Below are 16,678 nucleotides of genomic sequence, written 5' to 3' on the forward strand. Positions count from 1 at the left end.
CCCACTCTCCACCACGTGTTGTGCATTGAGTGGAATCGCACCAAAATGAAAAATACCACTTCCATCCTTAAAGCGGTGCGATATATTGGAAACCGCCTCAAGGGTGGTAAAGTCACCACCGAAATAAAAAATGGTTTTGCGGCTGCTGCAAAGGACTAGAATCCGGTGCCCGACCAAAGCAATATGAAGCTCCCTTTCTCCGACCATCTCCCTAGCACTTCTGGTACGTTGTTGCCATTTCAAAACTTGTACGCCAAAATAAATCTACAAGTGCAAGAAAGTCAATCAGGTCTTGTTTCCATGGTCCTGTTACAGAAAATCTTATTGTCCTCTTCCACCTGACGACAACACTGCTCCTTTAATATATTTTGAGACATCTCTCGCATTATCAACTTGACCCTATTTTTAGTACATACTACTCCTTGATTGGCCATGATGTCTGCCAGTTTATTGGCTGTCCTTCAGAAATGAGTGAAACTCAATGTGCGAAGATCTTGGAGGTCAATTTGTATCCTTTGACAGACCTGTATTAGCCTCCAATGACTTGGGAAATTTTCTGGCTCTGTTCCAGAACAAATTCTTTTAATAGAGTTAATGATCAACTCAGAATCAGCTTCAATAATAGTTTTATGGAGATTATCTTGCTTCAGGAAATCTAAACTCTGTTCAAGAGCCATTAATTCAGCCATATTATTTGTAGCTTTTCCTAGATGGCAATGGAAGATAAAAAGAATACATCCATTCTCATCACGTAGCACCCCTCCACAACCAGCAAGACCTGGGTTGCCCTTTGAGGCCCCATCAATGTTGAATTTCAGAAAACCCTAAGGGGGAGGATGCCAATAATCTAGCTTATTAGCAGGATTCATAACCTTCTTGACCATCCCCTACGGAATAAGCCCCTGCATCCCCAGCCGACACAGAATCTGCATCTCTGTTACAGAAGGAGGGTTTTTTGGGGAGTTTTTCACAAAAGTGCCCACCGTCTCTTTGAGTTGTCTTAAGATCCTCTCAAAAATGAGATGGGTGGTGCTGTGAAAATTTTTGAAAATTCTATCATTCCTTTGTTTCCAAACATTCCAAATTATGAAGCCAAGAGTTAAAACCCAAGTTAGGCTAAGAAACTCATACTTAGAGAATTTTCGTCTCCAGTTATTTAGGGTATTTCTGATGCTTGCTCTGTCCTTGCTTGTTTGTTGAAAAATTGTGGCAAAGGTGTCGCACAAGCTAGAGGTAAAGATGCAATCATTGAGAAGGTGCTCCATTGTCTCCTCTTGAGCTTCACAGAGCTGGCATCTAGAAGGTCCTAGCACACCTCTCTTTCTAATATTGTCCCAAGTCAGATTTTTTTTATGGTGCACCAACCACATGAAGAGTTTGATTTTCATCCAACCTTGCTTCCTCCACAGGTTTTGCCACACTTTGTCCAGTGTATTGGAGTCTCGATCAAGCAATAAATTTTTTTCCTCCTTAATATTGAAGGTGCCTTCTTTGTTGTTGCCCCATCTGAGTTGGTCATGCCCTTCTCATACCAAAATATTCCTTTGTTCCAAAATAGTTAGTAGTGCTTCTGCTTTTGCTTTCAAGGGGTTATAATTCCCTAATTCTAAAGTCTTCCAGGTTCTCCATTTGTCTTCTGTACTGGTTTGTTCCCAAAAATCTCTAACCCTTAAAAGCCCTTTGGTGTCAGTTTCTCTCTTAAGGTCCAGAAAGTCCTCTCTTAACAGTGTAGGTTCTTGTCGCCATTCATCTTCCCAAAACAAAGCCAGGTCTCCTTCTCTGATCTCCCAGAAACTGTTTTTCTACACTAGGTCTTTGTTCTCCCATGCCTTATTCCAGATGTGGGATCCTTTTATCTTACCCATCATCCTTATGTGATCATTATCTTGCCAAGTGCTCGCATATTTTTCCTTCCAATAACTAGCCCACTGAGCCTTTGGTTCTTTCACCCAGTGCCACCATAATTTTGCTCCTAGAGCCTTGCTGAGAACATCTGGATCATCCAGTCCAAGATCTCCGTGGGTTTTCGGTTTGCATATCTTATCCCATGCTACTAAGGCCCATTTATTTCTCTCCTCCCCCTTCCCCCAAAGAAAGTATCTTTAAATGGTTCTAAATTGATGTAACACTCCCTTTGGAGTTGGAAGAGCTGAAAGCATAAAGATGGGGATTGATTGCAAAAATGCTTTTGTAAGCACCAATCGACCCACCAAATTTAAAGACTTGATAGTCCATTTTCTGATTTTTTCCTGCATCTTATTAATGACTAGCTCCCAGATGCTTTTGTGCAGGGGTTTATCAGTTAGAGGGACTCCCAGGTACTTGGATGGAAGGACCTCCCTTTGAAAACCTAAAATTGTAGAGATATTTCTCTGAATAGTAATATTAGTATTAAAGAAAAAAATCTTAGATTTGGATAGATTTACCTCCATACCTATGGCCAAGGCAAAGTCTCGCAGGATTTGTTTATAAGCAAGAGATTTTTTTACCTTGGGGATTCCCTGCAACATAGTGTCATCAACAAATTGTTGATGGGACAAAGCTATACCAGTTTCAGAAAGTTGGATACCCTTGATATTACCCCCTTCTTTAGCATGCTTAATGGATCGCCCAAGTCCTTCCATCATGAGGATAAAGAGAAAGGGATAGAGCAGATCTCCCTGTCTAAGACCTCTTGAAGGAGAAAAGGTCTTGGAAGGAGAGCCATTGACCAAAATTGAAAAGCTAGAGGAAGTGACCAAAGCCATGACCCATCTCACCCAGTTATGGTCGAAGCCAAAGGCAAGAAGGACCTTCCTAATATAGGTCCAATTCAATTTATCATACACTTTGGCAAGGTCCAATTGCATGAGCATTCTCGCCTTCCTATTGCTTAACAATGAATGAACCACTTCATGCACTTGAATGATGTTGTTGAGAATTTGTCTACCCTCCACATATCCTGACTGCTCCACAGAAATGAGAGTAGGAAGAAGGGGTTTTAGTTTATTTGTAACCACTTTGGATATTATTTTATACACCACATTGCATAAAGCTATGGGTCTGAATCTGTCTGGAGTTAGAGCATTATCCTATTTGGGGATCAAGGAGATGAAAGAAGTATTGAGTGCCTTCAGAATGGTTTTATCCAATCTAGAATCCTCCACTACTTTCACAATATCTTGTTTAACAATGCTCCAATAGGATTTAAAGAAATCCACATTAAAACCATCAGGGCCTGGCGCTTTGCCATTCTGCATCTCCTTAACTGCCTCACTTACCTCCTCTTCAGTCACTGGCTTGTTAAGATTGAAATTATCCTCTCTGGAAACTAGTCTAGGTATATGCCTAGTTAAGTCTCAGATAAAATGATCTCTGTTTGCATTGGTTTCCTTCACTATATCTTGAAAGTGTTGTACTAACACAGTTTCAATCTCTTCATGGGAATTTTGAAAATGACCTTCCTCGTCCTTGATTAAAGAGATCCTATTGTGGGATCTGTTTGCCATGGTGGATCTGTGGAAAAAATTGGTGTTTCATTCCCCTTCTTTTAGCCATTGCACTCTAGATTTTTGTCTGCAATATATTTCCTCTTATTTACATAATTTCTCCCAGTCTTGATGTAGTTTCGTAACTTGTTCATTTCTGTCGCTATCAAAACCCTCTATAATAAGAGTTTGATTAAGTGTCTGCATTTTACCTTCAACCTCTTTTTTCGCTGCAAAAATGTTACCAAATTCATTCTTGTCCCAGTCTTTGAGTTTGAACTTGATGTATTTTAGTCTTTTGTGGAGCAAAAACATTCTTGTTCTCTGAATATTCAGATCTTCTTTCCACCATCTTGCTATGTTGCTGATAAAATCTAGGTGTGTAAGCCATATACTCTCAAATCTGAAAGGTCTATTCTTTGTGGTTCCAATACCCTGTACCTCCATTTGCATAGGCCAATGGTTTGAGCCTCCAAAGGGGAGAATTCTCACCATCATTTCCTTGTTAGTGAGCATAAGGTCCTCTAAAATAATGAATCTTTCTAACTTTGAAGCTACCTGAGACTCCCCTCCTCTCTTGTTGTTCCAAGTAAAGAGGCCATTATTCATTTCAGTGTCAACTAGCTTCATATTATCTATGAATGTTTGAAAAGTTGTAGAGTCTTTGATTAAAGTTCTTGTTCCCCCTTTTTTTTCGGTCAGTGATATGATCATGTTGAAGTCCCCACCCATGATCCACGGAACTCTTGCGTGCCTGTCTCTTAGTTCTACTAGAGAATCTAGAAATTTGAGTTTGTCATCTATTCTTTGTGGGCCATAAACATTTGTAACCAGATAAGTCTCACTGTCTCCTACAGGCTAAATAATCAGTGATAAATAATTCCTATTTGCCTCAGCGTCTATTATACCAATCTTTTGGGGATTCCAAAGAGTGAGTATGCCTCTTGCTGTGTTATCTACTTTAACTTCTAGAAACTCAAATCTATTGAGCCATTTACTATGAATTTATTTTATTTTTTGAATGGAACATTTAGTTTCCTGGATAAATATCATATCTGGAGCTTCTTGTTTCATTCTATTGCTAAGTATTCTCTATTTTCTTTTATTACCTAAGCCTCTAATATTCCAAGTTGTGAACTTCATTATTAAAGATTTGTGAAAGAGTAACTGGATAGATCTTTCATCTTCTGAATCTATCATTAGCTTTCCACATTCCATTAGTAGCTCATTCTAATTTTTCCTACCTCATTTCTTTCCTGGGTTTCTGGGAGCTAATCCTGGTGTGATTTTCATAGTTTTCACTCCTTTTTTGCCCTACCTTTCATTTTTGTTTTGCCTTTCATGTTATCTTGTCTGAGTTTTCCATAGATACAGCAATTGTACTTGGTTGAACTCTTCTTGAGGTATCGAGTGTACCCCTCCAATAGTTCCCTATTTCAAGAATCCTTCCAGATCTAGGTTTTCTCATTCCTGAATCTCCTACAGTTCATTATCCTCCATTTCCATCTCAGTTTGAGTCATTTCTTGATCCATCTCAAGTTCCTTATCGCTTATTATTCTTTCCTTCTGTTTAGAAACACCTTGTGCTATTTCCCCATCTTCTTCTTTCTCCTTCTCCCTTGAGCTTCCTTCCATTAGCTGATATTCTTTTAGTATTTCTTCCTCTTCTTCGAGAACTTGGAACCTGTTCAGACTGGCCTGTTGCCCTTCTGTTTGATGTTGCTTTGGCCCCTTTTGCCCACTTTTCCTCTATGACCCACTTTGTGAAAGATCTCAGTGTTTTTCATCGTTGTTGTTTTTCCTTTGTTCTCTGTCTTGTTGAGAGGGCAGTCTCTAAATAGGTGACCATGCTCATGGCATCTGCAACATCTGAAAGGTATATGTTCATAATCTACTGTTTGCACCCATTCTTCATCAAAAACTTCCAAGATAACCTCATCTAGTAGGGCTCCCGATAGGTCCATCTCTACACATATTCTTGCAAAGGAAGTATATTTTCCCCTTCTAGTGGCCTCAGAGGCTTTAAAAAAATGCCCTAGTTTATTACCTATGGTCGCTAACGATTTTATTTGCCAGTAATGAAGAGGTAAGAAGTAGAGTCTTACCCAGACCAGGACTGAAGTAAAAGTTTCTCGCTCTGGGACAAAATTCATCATCCACGACTGCATGTAGAGGCCTGCTGCCGCATAGAAATAGGTCCTCCTTCAAACACTATCTTTGTCTTCAATATTTGTAAATACCACCGTGAAGAATCCCTTTGACCCAAGGTGTAGGTCCATACTTCCTTTCGGTTTCCAATGGTGTTTGATCCACGTTTGTACTGCCTTCTCAGTGGGCCATAATCCCATGAATTTGAAAATGATAGCATAGGTCCGCATGTGGTCCCTATGTGCCTGCAGAGCAGGATCATTTAGAACTACTCTAGGAGTGACGACAGTCTTGGGTTTACATGGCCCCTTCTGTGCCTTGTTTTTTTCTCCTTGTCTTCCGTCTTCTTCCTCATTGTCTTTCGTCCTACTGACCTCTCTTGGTTTTGTAAACTCCTGATCCTCATCCAGATTCTTTCTCCTTTCTTCAGCAGTCCCTCTAACAGACTCCAAAGGTTTCTTGCCACGACTGGCCACAACCTGCTTGTAGGAGGGAGGGGAGCTCCCCCCTTTGCACGCCTCCACGGAGCTCTGAAACCTGAAACCCTAGCTATTCGTTCACTATTTTTGCAACCACCGCTTGCACTAGCTGGGAATCCCCTATTATGTTTTAATCTATTCATTCATGAAAACTTAAAAATATATAACCTTAATTGTAAAATTAAAAAATATAAAAAAAAGAACAATGCAAATACATAATAATATTTAAAATGTCAGAAACTAATCATTTTAAACCAATTTACAACTTGAACATGTAAAATCATGTTTCAAAACTTATTTAAACAACCACAATTCACAATTACCTCTTAATGTTTGGTTTATTTATATTCAAGTGATTAATAATATAGTAAGGTAATAATAGTTGAGAAATATTATTCTTTTGTTTTAATTTACTAAATGTTAAAAATATATAATCTTTTGTTTTCGTAAACATGGAAATCAAGATAATGGTGGCATGAAATGTAGCTTAAATAAAACATTAAATTTTAGAGGGGCCATAAGAAAATGAGTAATTTTAGATTTATATTATTAATATTTTTATTTAAGATATTCTTAAAATATACAATTTTCTGTTTTGAGAAAATTTAATTATTTCGTTAAATTGGACAATAAACTTGTTATTTATTAATGTTATACTTAATTATATTCATAATGATATTAATATAAATATCTACATTTAATAACAAAATTAAAATGTAATTTTATTAAAATATTATTATCTTAATATTAAAATTTTTTTATGTTAATATCATCAGCAGAGAAGTAATACGACATACAAAGGAGCGGACTTGATGGTATTATATGGTGTAGTTAATATGTTTTGAGTTCCGAGGTTAACCACATATTGGAGGATATGGGAACCACATGTTAATGTGGCCGCACTATGGCCATTGTGATTAGCGATCGTGCAGAGTCTGTATAAAGTGGTTACTTGAAACAAGGTTGCTTGAATGTTACATAGTACTTGAAGCCTCTGCCTTTATCTTTTACAAAATTCTTCAGATTATATCTTTGTAGTAATTCACACGACTACTTTAAAAATTATTGCCACACGATTACAAGCAACCAAGAAATTTATTATTAAAAGTTCGATGTAAAAGATCAATGTAAAAGACCTGGGAATCCTCAAATGCTAAGGGCAACAACACCATGCAATAAGTCAATAAGCAATAAATTGGTTTACTGTCTTTTGATCATTCTATTCTATTTTAATGTTCTAATGTAATTGATAATGTGATATATAAACTTGAACTATAGTCCAGATAATGAAATGAATCATTTTAAATTTACATTATTATGTTTTAATCTATTCGTTCATGAAAACTTACAAATATATAAACTTAATTGTAAAATTGAAGAATATAAAAAAAAAAATGCAAATACTTAATAATATTTAAAATTGTAAAAACTAATCATTTTAAACCAATTTACAACTTGAACATGTAAAATTATGTTTCAAAACTTATTTAGACAACCACAATTTACAATTAACCCTTAATGCTTGGTTTATTTATATTCAAGTGATTAATAATATAATAAGGTAATAATAATTGAAAAATATTATTTTTTTGTTTTAATTTACTAAATCTTATAAATATATAATCTTTTGTTTTCATAGACAGGAAAACCAATAATGGTGGCATGAAATGTAGCTTAAAGAAAAAATCAAATCTAAGAGGGGCCATAAGCAAATGAGTATAAGAAAATGGGTAATTTTAGATTTATATTATTAATATTTTTATTTATTGAAACATACAATTTTTTGTTTTGAGAAAATTTAATTATTTCATTAAATTGGATAATAAACTTGCTATTTATTAATGTTATACTTAATTATACTGATAATGATAATAATATAAATATCTAAATTTAATAACAAAATTAAAATCTAATTTTATTAGAATATTATTATTTTAATATTAATATTTTTTTATGTCAATATGAGCAGCAGAGAAGTAATGCGACATACAAAGGAGCAGACCCGATGGTATTATATGGGGTAGTTAATATGTTTTGAGTTCCAAGGCTAATCACATATCAAAGGAGATGGGAACCACATGTTAATGTGATCGCAGACGAAATTTGTGCAGAGGCCGTGTAAAGCAGTTACTTGAAACAAAGTTGCTCGAATGTTACACAGTACTTGAAGCCTCTGCCTTTATCTTTTACAATATGCTTCCGATTATATCTTTGTAGTAATTCACACGACTATTTTAAAAAGTATTACCACACAATTACAAGCAACCAAGAAATTTATTATTAAAAGTTCAATGTAAAAGATCAACGTAAAAGACCTAGGAATCCTCAAATATTAAAGGCAACAACACTATTCAATAAGTCAATAAGTAGTAAATTGATTTACTATCTTTTGATCATTATATTCTATTTTAATGTTCTAATGTAATTGATAATGTGATATTTTATATTTATATTATTATTATTTTTATTTAAGATATTCTTAAAACATACAATTTTGTGTTTTGAGAAAATTTAATTATTTCGTTAAATTGGATAATAAACTTCTATTTATTAATATTATACTTAATTATATTCATAATGATATTAATATAAATATCTACATTTAATAACAAAATTAAAATCTAATTTTATTAAAATATTATTATTTTAATATTAGTATTTTTTTATGTTAATATGATCGGCAGAGAAGTAATGCGACATACAAAGGAGCGGACCCGATGGTACTATATTGTGTAATTAATATGTTTTGAGTTGCGAGGTTAATCTCATATTGCAGGAGATGGGAACCACATGTTAATGTGACCGCAGACTACGACGATTCCGATTAGCGATAAAGGTAGAACCTTGAAATTCATGCAGAGGGCATATAAAGGGGTTACTTGAAACAAGGTTGCTTGAACGATACACAGTACTTGAAGGCTATGCGTTTATCTTTTACAAAATGCTTCCGATTATATCTTTGTAGTAATTCACATGACTACTTTAAAAAGTATTACCACACAATTACAAGCAACCAGGAAATTTATTATTAAATGTTCAACATAGAAGGTCAATGTAAAACACCTGGGAATCCTCAAATATTAAGGGTAGTAGCACCATGCAATAAGTCAATAAGCAGTAAATTGGTTTATTGTCTTTTGATCATTCTATTCTATTTTAATGTTCTAATGTAATTGATAATGTGATATATAAACTTGATCTACAGTCCAGATAATCAAATGAATCATTTTAAATTTATATTATTATGTTTTAACCTATTCATTCATGAAAACTTACAAATATATAAACCTAATTGTAAAATTAAAAAATATAAAAAAAATAACAATGCAAATACATAATAATATTTAAAATGGTAAAAACTAATCATTTTAAAACAATTTACAACTTGAACATGTAAAATTATGTTTCAAAACTTATTTAAACAATCACAATTAACAATTACCCCGAAATGTTTGGTTTATTTATATTCAAGTGATTAATAATATAATAAGGTAATAATAATTGAAAAATATTATTTTTTTTGTTTTAATTTAGTAAATCTTAAAAATTTATAATCTTTTGTTTTCATAAATAGGGAAACCAAAATAATGGTGGCATGAAATGTAGCTTAAAGAAAAAATTAAATTTGAGAGGGGCCATAAGCAAATGAGTATAAGAAAATGATTAATTTTAGATTTATATTATTAATATTTTCATTTACGATATTCTTAAAACATACAATTTTCTGCTTTGAGAAAATTTAATTATTTCGTTAAATTAGATAATAAACTTGCTATTTATTAATGTTATAATTAATTATATTCATAATGATATTAATATAAATATCTTCATTTAATAACAAAATTAAAATCTAATTTTATTAAAATCTTATTATTCTAATACTAATATTTTTTTATGTTAATATCATCTGCAGAGAAGTAATGTGACATACAAAGGAGCGGAACTGATGGTATTATATGGTGTAGTTAATATGTTTTGAGTTATGAGGTTAATCGCATATCGGAGGAGATGGGAACCACATGTTAATCTGACCACATACTATGGCGATTGCGATTAGCGATAAAGCATTCATGCAGAGGTCGTATAAAGCGGTTACCTGAAACAAGGTTTCTTGAATGTTACATAGTACTTGAAGCCTCCGCCTTTATCTTTTACAAAATGCTTCCGATTATATCTTTGTGGTAATTCACACGACTACTTTAAAAAGTATTACCACACAATTACAAGCAACCATGAAATTTATTATTAAAAGTTCACTGTAAAAGATGAACTTAAAAGACCTGGGAATCCTCAAATATTAAGGGCATCAACACCATGCAATAAGTCAATAAGCAGTAAATTGGTTTACTGTCTTTTGATCATTTTATTCTATTTTAATTTTCTAATGTAATTGATAATGTGGTATATAAACTTGATCTACAGTCCAGATAATGAAATGAATCATTTTAAATTTATATTATAATGTTTTAATCTATTCATTCATGAAAACTTGCAAATATATAAACTTAATTGTAAAATTAAAAAGTATAAAAGGAATAACAATGCAAATACATAATAATATTTAAAATGGCAAAAGCTAATCATTTTAAACCAATTTACAACTTGAACATGTAAAATTATGTTTCAAAACTTATTTAAACAACCACAATTCACAATTACCCCCTTAATGTTTGGTTTATTTATATTCAAGTGATTAGTAATATAATACAGTAATAATAATTGAAAATATTATTTTTTTGTTTAATTTACTAAATCTTAAAAATATATAATCTTTTGTTTTCATAAACAGGGAAACCAAGATAATGGTGGCATGAAATGTAGCTTAAAGAAAACATTAAATTTGAGAGGGGCCATAAGCAAATGAGTATAATAAAATGAGTAATTTTAGATTTATATTATTAATATTTTTATTTAAAATATTCTTAAAACATACAATTTTCTGTTTTGAGAAAATTTTATTATTTCGTTAAATTGGATAATAAAGTTGCTATTTATTAATGTTATTCTTAATTATATTCATAATAATATTAATACAAATATATATATTTTAATAACAAAAATAAAATCTAATTTTATTAAAATATCATTATTTTTATATTAGTATTTTTTTTATGTTAATATGATCGTCAGAGAAATAATGCGACATACAAAGGGGCGGACCGGAAGGTATTATATGGTGTAGTTAATGTGTTTTGAGTTCTGAGGTTAATCACATATCGGAGGAGATGGGAACCACATGTTAATGTGACCATAGGCTATGGCGATTTCAATTAGCGATAACTGTAGAACCTCAAAATTCGTGCAGAGGGCGTATAAAGCGGTTACTTGAAATAAGGTTTCTTGAATGCTACAAAGTGCTTGAAGCCTCTGCCTTTATCTTTTACAAAATGCTTCCGATTATATCTTTGTAGTAATTCACCTGACTACTTTAAAAAGTATTACCACACAATTACAAGCAACCAAGAAATTTATTATTAAAAGTTCAATGTAAAAGACCTAGGAATCCTCAAATATTAAGTGCAGCAAAACCATGCAATAAGTCAATAAGTGGTAAATTGGTTGATTGTCTTTTGATCATTCTATTCTACTTTAATGTTCTAATGTAATTGATAATGTGATATATTGTCACATACCCTGGTAACCTCACATGTAAAAACAGTGAGTTAGAATTTTTTTATACAAATTACCCACAAGTAATTATACAATTCACAACTCCACAATTCCTCATTAACCATTACATATAATTTTCATTAGTACATCAAGTAAATTTCAACAAAAGATATTAAGTTGCATAACCATTAACCACCAATGTGGTAGTGTAATAACATAAACTGTCTCATGAATCTTTGCATCCATTTCATTATTTCCTTAACCATATTAATTAATCACATACTTTAGACATTATTATTATCACATCAAATAAAGAATCATCATCATCAAGGATTCAACATCATCAAACTGACACAAAAAGGCAAACATACCATTGAACACCGATATACCCTCGAAACCCCGTAGGGTGAAAACCAGCAAATGTTTAATCTTATTATTAAATGCTTGTGAGGGATTTCACCCCTCACTAAATGGCTTATAAGGAATTCCATCCCTTAACCATTGTTATAAAATTATTACAATGAATTGTCATTAAGTTGTCACATAACTAGCTAAAAGCTAATACAATTTCCATGTAATCTTTTACTTACATAGCGCCGCATGCAACATTCCTTGTGGCATGATTGTTCTAGCAATGTACGATTCCCACAACTCGTACTTATATGCATGGACCATTAATCCTTCTCCTGCCACAATGTTAAACATCACTTTTCTTTGGCACCAACCGCCATCGTTTCCTGTCAATGTTGTCGTCAACAAGCTTTGGAAAAAAGATTAGATACAATATTAATCAATCACCAATCAACCTCTAAATGTGATTCTTTTAACATCTACTCATGTGCATTAGAAAGCATGACATTTTAATTAGCTAGTACACATATTCAAGTAAATACTTGTATTACTTCCACAATGTTCATTCATACTAATGCATAATTCTCTTTAAGAGATCTAACCCATTAGTTCTACCAAAATGTATAACACAATCGTTATATCTTCTTACATGTAATAAACTGTTGTTCCTATGCTTATGCAGAAGTGTTCTTTTCACAGTTATTTTTCGAGAACTCAGCATAGTTTCTCTAACATACAAAGAACATAACTCTATATCACAATGACTATTTTTTGTGCATACCATAGCTTATCATAATAACCCTTCTTTAATGTATGCAACACTTATTCCCTTCACTAGAACACTACCATCATTTCATGCAACAAACCACATACTTCTTTCTTTAAGGAAGTCATTATACCCTCCTTTCTCTATCTTCCTCTATGAGGGTTTCTCATGCTTCCCTTTCAAGAAATTAATTAGATATCCATCTTTATCAAGATACAATAACAAGGTTAACTTACCCTTTTTGCACCAAAAATAAAGAAATCAACACAACTTATCTAACAAGACAAACTTTTCAAGAGATTATTGTTTTCAAGAAAGTTAACATAATCATTTTCTCTACGTACACACAAGATCATACTTCCACAGTCACAATAGCTACCCTTATGTGCATGCAACATGTGTTTTTCCTAACACAATTACTTTTACTTCAATGCACATAATATTTTCATGAAACGATTATGGATCTTTGATATGATATGAACACTATTCATATGTCTTTCAAAAATAGGAAACTCTATTTTTGTTTCAAGAGATCTTCTCATAAAAGGCATGATTTTCATACATGAAGTATGCACACTTTTCTAAAAAGAAAACTATAGAAATGAATATTTATGAGCCTAGAAGCGCATCATTAGCTAATTCTATCATGCATGTAATGCATAATTATTTCACAGGAAACTTAGAAATTAGCTAGAATCACAATGCAATTAGCATATATCCTTTCACCAAGAAAACATATTATATATTCAATCTTTTACTGCATGCACTAACATATTTTCTTTACCAAGAAAACATATAAAATAATCATTCTTTTACTCATGCATTAACATATTTTCTTAACCACAAAACATATAAAATAATCATTCTTTTACTGCATGCATGAACATATTTTCTTACCAAGAAAACATATAAAATAATCATTCTTTTACTGCATGCATGAACATATTTTCTTACCAAGAAAACATATAAAATAATAATTCTTTTACTGCGTGCATTAACATATTTTCTTAGCAAGAAAACATATAAAATAATCATTCTTTTACTGCATGCATTAACATATTTTCTTACTAAGAAAACATATAAACTAATCATTCTTTTACTGCATGCACTAAAATTCCATCTTTACCAAGAAAACATATAAAATATTAAATCTTTTACTGCATGCATTCAAATACTTTCTCTACCAAGAAAACATATAAAATATTTCTAAATTTTTCTTCAAGAAAGTGGCAAGTTACTTATCTTATGCATGGCAACCTCCTTGCCTCCATCATCTTCAACACAGAGAAAGAACTTCCTTTCAATAATAATGTGGGACAAGTTTGATCCTTGCACTGCAAACAGTTCGATGTGATCAAGACTACAAATCTTGGACAATGCATTATGGATCAAGTGCTTCTTGAGGGAATACAGTCATGGCTAAAATGACTTCCAAATTAAAACTCTACCCAACGTCCCACCTAAGACCACGGAGTGGACAACGAGGGTTCCATCGGGGTAATAAAATCCTTCTCTAGCAGAGCGCCATCGGCCTGTACACTACTAATGCAGTTGAGAACGAAGGGCTTCCCGACGTTCAGAGGGGCCGAAGAAAACAGAATATTTGTGTCAGAAGCCGCCACCACCTGCGCATGCCGATGTTGCTACACTTTTAGCGAGCCTTCCTTCTTAGCTACCTCACAAAATTTGGAGGGAACCTCAAAACCAAGGGTGCCAAAACTTCTGAGAAAGTAGCCCCGTTCAAGAATTCCTTCCGCGGGGAGCTCCGAGAGTTTATCCACACAAATTTCGCAGAGCCCAAGGGATTCGTCTGTCAGTTCAAAGAGCGGTGATGCTCTCCCTAGCCTGGAACCTATGCTCTTATCATCATGCACTGTTTGTCATGGCCATGGCTGGTAGCATTTCCTCAATCCTTGAATCATACATTAAATATTCATTGAATGCCCTCCTCCCTCATATCTTGTTTTCCTTCCTCCTCGAAGTCGTGCATAATATCCAGAACTAAAAACCCCAGGCAGCCCACTCAGATTGTCGTTTTCCCCCTCTGTTCTCCTCCCCAATCCATTTTACCAACATCAAGAATTAGTTGTAACTGATTCATAATTTAAAAATTACTTTTATGGAGGGTTGATTAACTGATTCGTAATTTAAAATTACTTTTACGCGGGGTTGCTTACGATAGGGATATTACATACTCCCCCCTTAACAAGAACACCGTCCTCGGTGTTCATCTCTCGTTGGGAACTTGAGATTTTACTCATGATATACCATCTAAACCACACAAAATGTGATTCTTCCTCTTGAAAATCAAAGATTTCATTCCAAGAAATGACAACAAGAAAAATAATAATGATATAATCATGAGAAATATCAATATTCATAAGCATTCATAACTTCAAAAATATTCATGTTCTAATTGCCACCACTTGGCCCTCATTCAAATTCAAAAACCAAACACTATATCAACTTACCATTACTTACCATCTACTCTTGAAAATCATGAGCACTTTCATGTAAGCATTTTAATAGTGGTTGGTCAACCCATCAACTCTTCATGGTAAGTAATCCTGTAATATGTGACAAACAAATTCAATCGCATTAGTCATAACATTGTGAGTCAAAGGAACTACTTTTAACTATCAATCAATTGTGCAATGTTAGATGATTTTTAAATAACAGTACTTTTACAAGTACATAAAGAGCTCATCACTTCTCCACATGCACACTGAATTAACACTCACTAAAGACATCCACAAAGTACTTCTGGAAGTACCAAAAGAGCACCTAGCTCTCTAATCATCAAAACAATCAATTACTGCATCAAGTAAAAATTGTCTTAGCCCCTACTAAGACATTCACAAGATTAGTAACACAATAAAGGAATTAAAATTTTCCAATAACTCCTTATTGAGCACTAAGCTCATTTCCTGTTAAATGTGCATGACATCTTTTACACAACTATATATAGAATTTTAACATAACATATAACTGACTAGTTAATTTCTTTAGCTATGAGAAACATAATAGGGTAAATAATTCCCAACCCATAGGAACTAGTTTCCACAACCATATCGAGTCATTTTCATATCCAGGCAGTTTCTTTGATAGAGACCTTACCAGGTCTATCATGGAATTCCATTGGCCAACCAGCTCAAGAATTCTAATGACCACATAAACTCTTTTCCCTTACTGAGATCATTTATCTCTAGGGAGAGGAAATCTGAGCAGATAAGTACCATCAACCCCTCCGGGCGGGTAACTGCCATCAACCCAAGGCATTCTAGCCATTCACAATTATTTTCAACTATCTGGCATCTTAAATTTCTCTTTTATCACTCTTTCCAAAAGTAATTTACATAATGAACCATATAATCATTATCTTAACTAAACAAACACGCATGTATACCATGCATTTACACTTAACCCTCAACATGGGTCCACAACACCTAGATTGATAGGAAACACAATTGACATACATGTTGTATGCATTCTGATTTTCAAATAACACAATCATGCATATTATATAACCTTATTCTTTCTCATTTATGATTGCCATTCTCATTCCAACATTTTACGTGAAGATTTTTTCTTGTTGCCATTAAGCTACCACTACTCAATCCCATTAGCAACATTAGTTATACATATGCATCCTTTAGCAAGTATTCACTTCCCAAATCTTTTTAGTTTGCGGCACAATACTATCATCCAAATATCGTGTATAAAAGTATATGCAAATATTTATCACCATGTAAATGCAAACGATAGTTGAGGTAACAATCTAAACATTTCCAATTTCCCACAATGTATTGCCATCAACAGACCAATACAGGAAGTAACTACCACAATCACTTGTTTGT

The sequence above is a fragment of the Pinus tabuliformis genome, chromosome Q, assembly GCF_031772625.1.
Source record: "Pinus tabuliformis cultivar Carrire ecotype Pingquan chromosome Q, CPIR1, whole genome shotgun sequence".
Lineage (NCBI taxonomy): Eukaryota > Viridiplantae > Streptophyta > Pinopsida > Pinales > Pinaceae > Pinus > Pinus tabuliformis.